This window comes from Tamandua tetradactyla (assembly GCF_023851605.1).
Source record: "Tamandua tetradactyla isolate mTamTet1 chromosome 15 unlocalized genomic scaffold, mTamTet1.pri SUPER_15_unloc_1, whole genome shotgun sequence".
Taxonomy (NCBI): domain Eukaryota; kingdom Metazoa; phylum Chordata; class Mammalia; order Pilosa; family Myrmecophagidae; genus Tamandua; species Tamandua tetradactyla.
This window is the reverse complement of record NW_027518244.1, coordinates 832,566-843,034: the sequence shown is the minus strand read 5'-3', so window position 1 is coordinate 843,034 and position 10,469 is coordinate 832,566. Positions and strand designations below refer to the sequence as shown.

The window sequence follows — 10,469 nt, the reverse complement described above, 5'->3', positions numbered from 1 at the left end:
CTATTTTAATCCATCAAAATATTCGAATTCCCTGTTGATTAATCTACATGTTTAATGTTGTTTATAGCTTATTTCTTATAATCTCCCCACTAGTCCTTAAATGAAAATATTTTTCAGATGACAAACAAAGCATATGCTAAAATTGAAACTCTCACCTCAGAACAACCTAATTTAACAAATTCAGGGTAGTTATTTTCAACCACTCATATATTATCTTTATTTTCCACAATTGCTATAGAAACTGAGGGATACTTAATTGAGATACTTAGTGTGGTGCTTGAGAGGAGCTACATTAGTCACTGGGGTCAAAACCAAGATTACTGATTTATAAATTTCAAAATTCAGTTTCTTAATATATTTTGTTACCTATCTAGGGAATAGTTGAAATAGAGGCTGAATTATCAGCTTATCATTAATTTAGAAATGTCACTGGTTTGGATGAAGCTTGAGCTAAATGACCTCTGATATCAAGTAAAAAATTATTTGATTATCTTATTATGTACATTCCTGTAAGCAGATTAATAATTATTCCTTTTCCACATGATTTTATTGGATTTGCTATCTTGAAATTCTTACAAGAGAAATCTAACTCTGAACTTAACCACCAAGATGCAGTTATATACAAAATACTTTTTCCCTCCCCAGAATGTGCCAGCTATAAGATTCAGTTAAACCAAGACAGTAATTATACTCCACTGAGGCAATTCTTGAGGGTCATCTTTGGAAAATCTCAGACTTTAAATGCAGAAGTTAACCTGAAATGCATACCACAATGAACAGGCTTGTTCACTAGTTTTTGGTGCACTGGCTTCATTTCCAATATCGTGAACTTAATGGGAAGTTAAAATGTCTGGGGTCTATATTCTTCCCTGTTCAAACTTGCATGCGAGCATCTGAATTTCTCTCTCATGAAAATTCCACAGGCTGAGCTTTCAACCCATTTCTGGAACAGAGATTCTTTATCTCTGATCAAAAATTGTGTTCTTAATGATGGAAATTGACTCTAGTGAGCATAACTTCTCCAAATTTAATGGAATTTACCAACATTTCTGTAGCACCTGTTAACTGCTAGTGACTGTATGAGGCATGCAGATATAATTACAAATAAGATGCATCATTTGCCTCAAAATCATGCATTAACATGGCAGAGAAAAATGTGCAAATAAGAAAGTATAATAAAATTATTCTATATTATAAGGAGTCTCAAGGATGAAATCTGGACACAAAAGAGAGTGTTCAGTTGTAGCTGGGTCAGCATTTAAGCCAAGGTGAATATTCAAAGGAGAAGAGTAATGAAAAGGGGGAGGTTGAAAGATAATTAAATATTTTCTAAGCAAAGGAGAATATTGGGAGGAAATTCCAAAAGAAGTAATGATATGGTTTAAGAAAAACAGAACATAGTGGCACATATGGTTGGTACATTAAGTAATTAATTGGTGAAGTGAGTGTTTTAAATGAGGTAGAAGAAGGCACAATAAGATAATGCTGGAATATTGGAAAGGCAGGCATGGGACACATCATGGAAGATATTGTTTGGCATACTAATTTTGGGGAAGTATTATTGTATAATCAATTAATTCAATAAAGAGTAGCAGCAAAATAAAAAGTGCTACAAGGTATGATTTGGATTGATCATCCTGGAAACAGCATGAAAGTTGGACTGGAAGGACATGAATCTGAAGAATGAGATACTACTAGGTATAATGGAAGTTTGAGCAGAATGTAGAAGTGGTACAAAAGAAGGTGATAACTACAGGAGATATTGAATAGATAAAATCTTGGTGCTTGATTGAATATAGGGAAGAAAGAGAAGTTATGCCATTCTTTGACATAAAGGACACTGACAGAGAGATGATTGAGAAAAGAGATGAGCTCTGATTGGACTGACCTGACCTGATGTCATTGTGTGCCCACAATGAAATTTGATACAAAAAGTGCTTGAAAGGCCCTCATCCCCCATGCAATAAGAGTGCATAAATTCTGTAGGAAAGCAGTTAGCCTGGTTCCTTTCGATGAAACTTACAAAATATACTGAATTTAAAAAGGACAGAAGGGCAAAAAAGTCTAAGGGAAGACTTTTGAATAAAACAAAATTTAAATAGATGTACAGAAGAAGACTTAGACAAGGAAACCAGGAAAGGATACTCATAGAGAAAAGGAGACAGCCATTGGTGAGGGACATCATAAAGCTGATGGAAAAAAAATGTTTACGAGGAAATATTGTAGAATAGTGTCATACATTTGGGAAAGGAAATTTAATAATTGTAATAAAACCACACTGAATTTGCCATCAGGGAGGTAATTTGGAGATTTGCTAGAGCCTTTGGGAAGACTCAGGGTTACAGAAGCATGACAAAAATGCTTCAAAATGTAAATCAAATGTGAGAATGAATGCAGAAATTATAAATATTCTCTTTAGACACACAGCTGTAAGAAAACATAAAGTGTGGAGTGGCAGTCTCCCATTTTGAAAAAAAAAGGGTGAGAAAAGAAAATTGTGGCAAAAGCCATTTATACAGAAGTCTAGGCATTGGGAGATTGACCTTGAAAGGAGGAAAGAGCTCTTTCTTCTTTTGAAACCATAAGAGGTACAATTATAGTATTGCAATGATAATTTCATTTGCATGTACTAAGGAAATTGAGGGACTTCACAAATAATTACCAGCGTTTTTTCAATGAAATGATTGGCAATACCAATCTCTGGAGATAATAGGAAATCACTTTAGCACAACTTTTAAGTGTTAAAATTTGTAAAACAGCTAGGATTAGAAAAAAATCAATTTTTTGAAAGTAGGAGAACCACTTTCATGAAAATACTGTTTCAAAACTTAGTAGTTCAAAAACAGTGATATAAGGTTTAGAAATATTTTATGGGATAAAATAAAACTTGCAAATATGTGATAAGTGAAATCAGTAAAAAGCCTTTGGGGGAAGCAAAAAAAAACATAAAAAGAAACCACTGTATTTTCTAACAAATAAAATTTTTAGCTCTACTATAGGATAAAGAATAATCCATTGAATGGAATGCAGGTATTAATAAGTTTCATATGCTCTCACAGGAGCTTCACTAATCTTCAGCATATTTCTATAGAGATATAGTTCCCTTCTTTTCTTTTTTGCCCTTGATTTCCTTTTGCAAAATGATACATTAGAAGTTACACTTTTCAGGGTGGGTAATGGTGGCACAGTGGCAGAGGAGACCTGGGTTCGGTTCCTGTCCATGCAAAGAAGAAAAAGATACACTTTTCAAATAATAAAACTAAAATAATAAAAATCTTCAATTGTTAATCAAGATATAAAAGTTATTCTCTGTTTCTTCAAAGAAGAGAAAAATAAAATATATTGATAGGAGTTGTTAACAGAATATGGATGCTTGTGTATGTGTTTGGGTATGCGTGGTGGTGGTAAAACATTGTCTTGTGATTTTCCTTTTCTGTCCTTTTATGTAGAATGTGGAAGTTAGAAATTTCTTTTCCAGATTGCCCTAAAAATGCATATTAAATTAGGAAACTTGGATGATGTATTTGATTTTCAATCCAGGAGCAATAAATTTTAAACCATAAGTCAACAGCTTTCACATATTCATCTTTTATTGTAAATCCCAAAACTTCCATGTAACTGTGAGCAACATAAGTGAGTCATTAGGATTGCCAGCCATGAGGATTAAATCATACTTGGAAGAGGAATAAGAAAAGGGTAGGAGCAAGAAAGGTTATAGAGTCCCTTTGATGACAGACATGCTGCCTCACTCTAACCCCTGCTGCCTTGGGGTTGGGACATAGTTCTAGGTTAAAGGCCCTTCCATCCCTGAGACTATTATGGATAAATCATCTTTTAAAAATTCTTTTCAGTGAGTCTTCAAACAAATCATAGCAAAAACAGAAAAATGCTAACCAGAGAAATGTTAACTTTTCCCATTCTTAGGGATGAATAAATGAACCAAACCTTAATATCCCATAAAAAAACTCAAAATAACTTGGTAACTAAATTTTTCTCGGTATAGAATTAAAATTAATCATGTATCTATTCACTTAAACAATATTAGCTAATTCCAATATGTTAGAAATTTGGAGAAATGGAAAGAGATGACATTGAAATGTTGAACAGTATCATTTTCCTGTGTTTTCTAACCACAAATGAATCTATAGATGTCAGAAAAGTGAAAATCACCTGGCAGAGCTATCTCAGTATAAAAAATAATTCTATGATTCTACAATAGTGTATTTAAAATAAAGTAGAAAAGTAACATGAACCAGATTCCCTATATTTATATTTATATCTGTATTTTGGATAGATTTCATCAAGTCCATTATCACATTTTTTTGTTTGGTTGGTTATTTTAAAAAATGAGCACACTGTCTAATATATTACAAGCACCAGAGAGGTGAAATAAAGACTTCTTTATTCTTATTTACCAAAGCATAGCATTCTTCCAGTCACACAGAAGAAATGCAATACCATTTTTAAAAACAGTTTTTTGAAAATGTCCAACCAAAAGTCATCCCAAGAAACTTGGATATTAAAGGGTGTTCTTTAATGGTAAGGGTCACCAATTGCAAGATCCCTCAAGTTTCAAATCACAGGGTTTGGATGCTTGGCTTCAGTGACATCTGCATGTTACAATTCTATTTTACTCTTCAGTCTTGCTCATGGAAGTTGATTCCATCCAAATTTAATGTTATGAGCCCTGCAGAGACAAGGAATATGATGGTCCTAAAACTCAAAATTTCCCCTGGGAAACATTTCATCTGATCTATTCCTAGATCTATTTACAAGTTATAATCATTAACTAGTTAACAAAGGAAAGATTAGTACACTATTGTAATACAATATATAAGATGTAATGAAACTGGTCTATCAGTATCATTTTCATTAAGTGTCTTTTTTAAACTATGTGAAATTATTGATCATATTTGGGGGTTCTTTTTCTGAATAATGGTTACAGGGTTTATTGAATTGAATGCTAACTAATGGGTTGCTTGATATTACTAACTCCATACTCTGGATGCTGAATTACTAAAAAAAGAAATATTATGAATTATCATACACACTTATTCTATTGTAATTTGGCCTCAAATATCTTATTAAGACATTATCTACAGAATAACCATGTCCAACATGACCTTAGTAAATGGATTCTTTCTCATGGGGTTTTCTTTTGATTTTAAGATTCAGATTTTACATGCACTGTTGCTTTTGGTAACATTATCTGCTGGCCCTGACAGGAATCTCCTCATTATCACTGTCACTATCTTGGATCTTGGTCTCCATTCTCCCCATATATTACTTCTTGAAGCAGCTCTCCTTTCTGGACCTCTGCTTCTTCTCTGTCACAGTCACCCAGTCCATTACAAACTCACTTAGGGACAATGGTTACATTTCTATTTGTCAATGGATTCTCCAGGCTTTCTTCTTCATAGCTCTGGCCTCATCAGAAGTGGCCATCCTCACAGTGATGTCTTATGACTAGTATGAGGCTATCTGTCAACCACTGCAATATGAAACCATTATGCATCCCAGGGCTTGTTGGCTCAAAGTCACAACTGTATGGATTGCTGAGGGCCTTTCCAGGTGTGTGCACATGATCATTAACTTTTCCATACTGCTCTGCAGAGACAGTCTCTTTCCCCAGTCCTTCTGCAATACTCCTCAGATTCTTGTTCTTAAGAATTCCTTAGTGAGATTGCAATGGCTGCTTTCACAACTTCCATAGCATTTATCTGCTTGATCTCTACTGTGTTTTCCTTCATTTGTAGCCTGTCCACAATGCTGAAAATCCCCCCAGCTGAGGGCCAGACCAAGATCTTCTCCAACTGCCTACATCACCTATTTGTGGTCACTTTCTTCCAATCAATTGCAGGCTTTGACTCTCTAAGTCCCATTTATGGTTCCCCATCAGCTATGGACTTCACATATTCCATATTCTACACAATGATAACTAAAACACTCAATCCAGTCATCTATTGTTCATGGGATGAAGCCATGATGACATCTCGGGGAAGGATGCTGTCAAAAAAAAAGTATCTTCTCAGAGAAAGATGTATTTAAAAGCCATTATAAACTCTAAATAATCATAAAAATAAAGGGTAAGGTTATTAGGTTCACATTGGAATAGAGGTGAATAATATTTTCTCCCATAAATTCCTTCTAATATTTTTACTCTTTACTTTTTAAATATAATCCTTCAAAATTAAAGATATTTCTAAGGATGTTCAATTTCAATTGTCCCTCCAATTCAAGTTTCCTCTTAAGGCTTTTTTTCAGGAATTTCTCTGAAATAACATAGAAAACAAGATTGGTTCATTGAGTTGCCAGCATAATCTACAGCAGGTTTTTAAGAAATAGGCTCCAGACTGCCAGTTGAGCAGCTTATTGTGTTAATTTGAGAAGATGTTTTTCATACGTATAAATGATTTTCAATGGGTTTTCTAGTTTCATATATATATATTAAATACCCACATTAATTTTCTTTCCAGTTAAATATTATAATAGATATTTCCTCATTTTATTCAATCCCTACTATACATCTTGTGATAAAATATACACATTTGCCTTTAGCCATAGGAAACAACTCTTCTATGACACATTTTTAAGAGAAACTAATGAATTTTCCTTAGATTTCTCAAAATAAAGTGTCAAAATTGTGATTTAAAGTAATATTTGCTTGACTAAAGCTTGTTTATTTACTCCTACACATTTCAACCCCCCTTTATCCAGAACTGAGTGTACATATATATGTATAGATAAAGTGCTATATACATACAGATATATGTATTTATACAGATAAATATTATCTATAAAATAAGCACATCCTACTATAATTTACTAATGAAATCACCATCAAACATGTATTTCAATTACTGGAGATATTTATATTAGTTTATTTCCTCTCCTGATGATAAACTAGCTTGGCAAAATATTTTTTCATACTTGGGGACAGAGAATACCTCCTGGGTCCACAAAACAGAACAAAAACAAGTGGTATACAAAAAAAATAAACCCACAAATGCATAAGTTAGTGAATTAAATATCTTGTGGATCTGAAGGTCTGACTCCCTCTGGGATAATGCTGAAAATTCCTTTAAAAGAACTCATAATTCACAAGGGGACACAACTGAAACACTACTCTCTAAATTTTGAAGTAAATCTCCTAATGACAGAGAGAATGGGAAATTACTAAGTAATGGGAGGAGGAATATTTTTACATGATCTTTTGGGATTTATTGTACTGAGTACAATCTGAATGAATATTTTATTGTTTGTTCATAATGGTCATGTAGTTCTTCTCAATACATGTAACTTTAATGATGAATCTTTATTAGTGCCATCTTTTGCAGTCATGCTACTTAGAAAACAATTGTTCTTCTTTCTCTACATGTGCATTATTTTAAAAATACATTATTTAAACCAATTACATCTATTTTTTAAAAAATTAAAAAATGGAACTAAACAAAATGAAAAATAATATTCAACCATAATACATTATAACAGAAACTGTGCTATTGGTTTGTATTTCAAGATATTTTTCTTTTCAAGCCTATGCAAGGATAGATATTATATTGCAAAATAATTTCACTGTGTATATAATAAAAAGTTCATTTGTCCAAAATAATATCATTTGTATGTTGTAGATTAACATGTATAATCATTTTAATGCCTGTATATTAATTTAACCAATCTTCTATTTAGAATGATTCCCTTTTTGTCATTATTCCAAACAACAGTTTGATGAACATCTCAGTATATGTATATATCTGTGCAAATGTATGGTTACTTCCTTAGGACACATGCCTAATAGTAGAGGAGCCTTTCTTCTCCCAACTTCTACATGAGTTCAGCATATCTCTGCATCTCCCTGGGTGTCCACTGATCTTTAAGTTTATCTCCTCTAAAACAGAGAAACTTCCATGGAATACATTCATACTAAAATTTAATTACAAGAATATTTTTTCCCTCATGGAAAGATTTCCAAAAAGTAGTTAACATTGCAGAATTTTGCATTTATTTCAGTGAGATAAATTTGAGCAACCTTTAAGAGGGAAAGTATACCTGGAACTCCACCAATCCTGCCACATTAATAAAATGCACTATTTCTATAATCCTTATTTGTAAAAAATCCTTATTCAACCAAGATAAGCCACTCATAGATTGATAATCAACAAGGAAAGAAAATGTTTGCAGATTATCACAGATTAATTTTAGGATTTTATTGATCATTTCTTCAATTTGCACTTTGTTCACTTAATCACTTTTTGATCATTCAGTTTTCTCATCTTATTAAACAGCTGTTTGATCCACCCAGTTGTTCAAGTTAGATCTTGAACATTCTCTTTTACCCAGCATGTGCATCAAGTCAATCATGATATACATTTGATTATGCGTTTCAATTCTTCTGCAATCTTTTGGTCCAGTCAGACATCATCTTGGCTGGGGCATAGGAACAGCTTCATAATGATTCGTATGAACCTTTTAGTTTTAATATAGTATAACTTCTATTTTTAATGAAACCAAGCTTGTTTTTTTCCCGTATTACATTTTCCACCAATTTTATTATGGTGAAATTTATGTACACCATATTGCATCCACTTACAGTGTGTAATTAACTTCATATTGACAATTGTATGCACCCATTAAACCATCACCCACAATCAAGATACAGAACATTTCCATCACTCAAAAATCAACCTTGTATCTCTATGTCTTCTTCATTCCCCTACCCCATGCTGCAAGAAACCACTGATATTTGTCATTATGTTAGTTTGTGTTTTCTAGAATTTCACATTGATGTAATAATATCACTCTTTGGTGTCAAGCCTCTTTTTGGAACCTAGCAGTTTTGAGATTGATCCAGCAAGTTGAGTTCCTTTTTATTGTTGAGTGGTAGTCCATTATATAGACATGCCACATTTTAGTTATTCATTAACTGGTTCATTAACAACTGAATTTTTTCCAGTTTGGGTTCACTGTAAACAAAGATTTGTGAATATTTTTATACAAGTCTTCCTGTGGACATTTGTTTTGGTTTCTTTTGGATAAATACTTAGGCATGAAATGACTACTTTCAAATAGTAGGGGTTGCTTAACTACTTAAAAAACTGTTATGCTCACTTCCAAAAAGGTTTTCCTACATTAAATTCCCTCGATAAAATGTAACAGATATGCATGAGAGTTACAGGTGTTCCATATGTCTCACCAGTTCTTGGTATAGTAATCATTTTTAATTTTTAACTTCTTAAGTATGTGTGCAGTAGTATATCACTATGGTTTTCATCTTCATTTTCTCAAATGCCCAATGAGGTCAACATCTTTTCATGAACTTATTGGCAATTTATGCATCTTTAACTCTATCTCTATATCTATCTATACATCTGGATACAAGTCTTTTCTAAGATACATTTTTTTTGCAACTATTGTTCTCAATCTTCTGTGACTTCTCTTTTTATTGTCTTCATATCCTATTAGAGGGAAAATGTTTTTAATTTTTATAAAGCCTAATTTACCAATTTTTCCTTTTATAATTCATGTTTTGGTTATATTTAAACTGATGTTTGCTTACCTGACTCTGATTCACAAAGAAAAGTTACTATGAGTCCAAGGTGTAACTTTTTATGTGTTCTTATTTGTATTGGCATTGTTTGGGGGGTTATTCATTTTTATTTTATGTAAATAGTACTGTATTATAATCTTATTCATTTTCTTTTTTTTCACTTAACACATGCTTTTAAGAGCCAACATTTTGTGACTCCTATCCCACTGCTTCTAATCACTTCAAGGCATTCAAAGCCCTGCATCCTCAAAATTTGCCTACCCACTCTCCTATGGATGGATATCTGGATTACTTCCTAATCACTGTCACCAGAAATAATGCTGAAACATGCATCACCAACTATGTACACTTATGGACCAGTGTAGTGGTTTATTTGGCAAATAAACCAGTGAGTAGAATTGCTCAGTGATGCTCAAGATGTGATGAACTAAGTTAAAATATTTACAGCCAGACTGAGCTCCAGGAGAGCCACAAGACTCAGCTCCCACTAGCAGGGTGACAGCATTCCTGCCATTCCTTCTTTCATGCCAACCCAAGCCTTATCTTTATTTTCTTCTGATTAGTTTAGTATAATACCGTGCTTTTTGGTTTTTGAAAATTATGTTAATTTAAATTTATTTTTAGATCTGTAGAGAAGTCGGAAATATACTAACGAGTATAACCTTCCTCACGTCAGTTCCACTCATACCATCTTGCACAATCATAACATTTCCTTTTTCAGAAACTATCTTGAGTTTTTTTTATATTCTTTTAGCCTTTTAGATGTTCTTTATAGTATACTTCTCTTTTAGAAAAGGTTTTGTTTTAAATTAGGGAATATAGAGGTTTACAGAAAGTTCGTGCAGAAAATATTAGATTTCCATATACCTGCTCCCATTTTTATCATTTTGCATTAGTTTGGTACCTTGTCTATAGTTGGTGA

General features: G+C 32.8%; 1 pseudogene; it reads left to right on the top strand.

Moving 5' to 3' along the window:
* The first annotated feature begins 5,109 nt into the window (after positions 1-5,109).
* On the top strand, positions 5,110-6,071 carry LOC143672748 (olfactory receptor 14J1-like; annotated as a pseudogene).
* Positions 6,072-10,469: the final 4,398 nt, after the last annotated feature.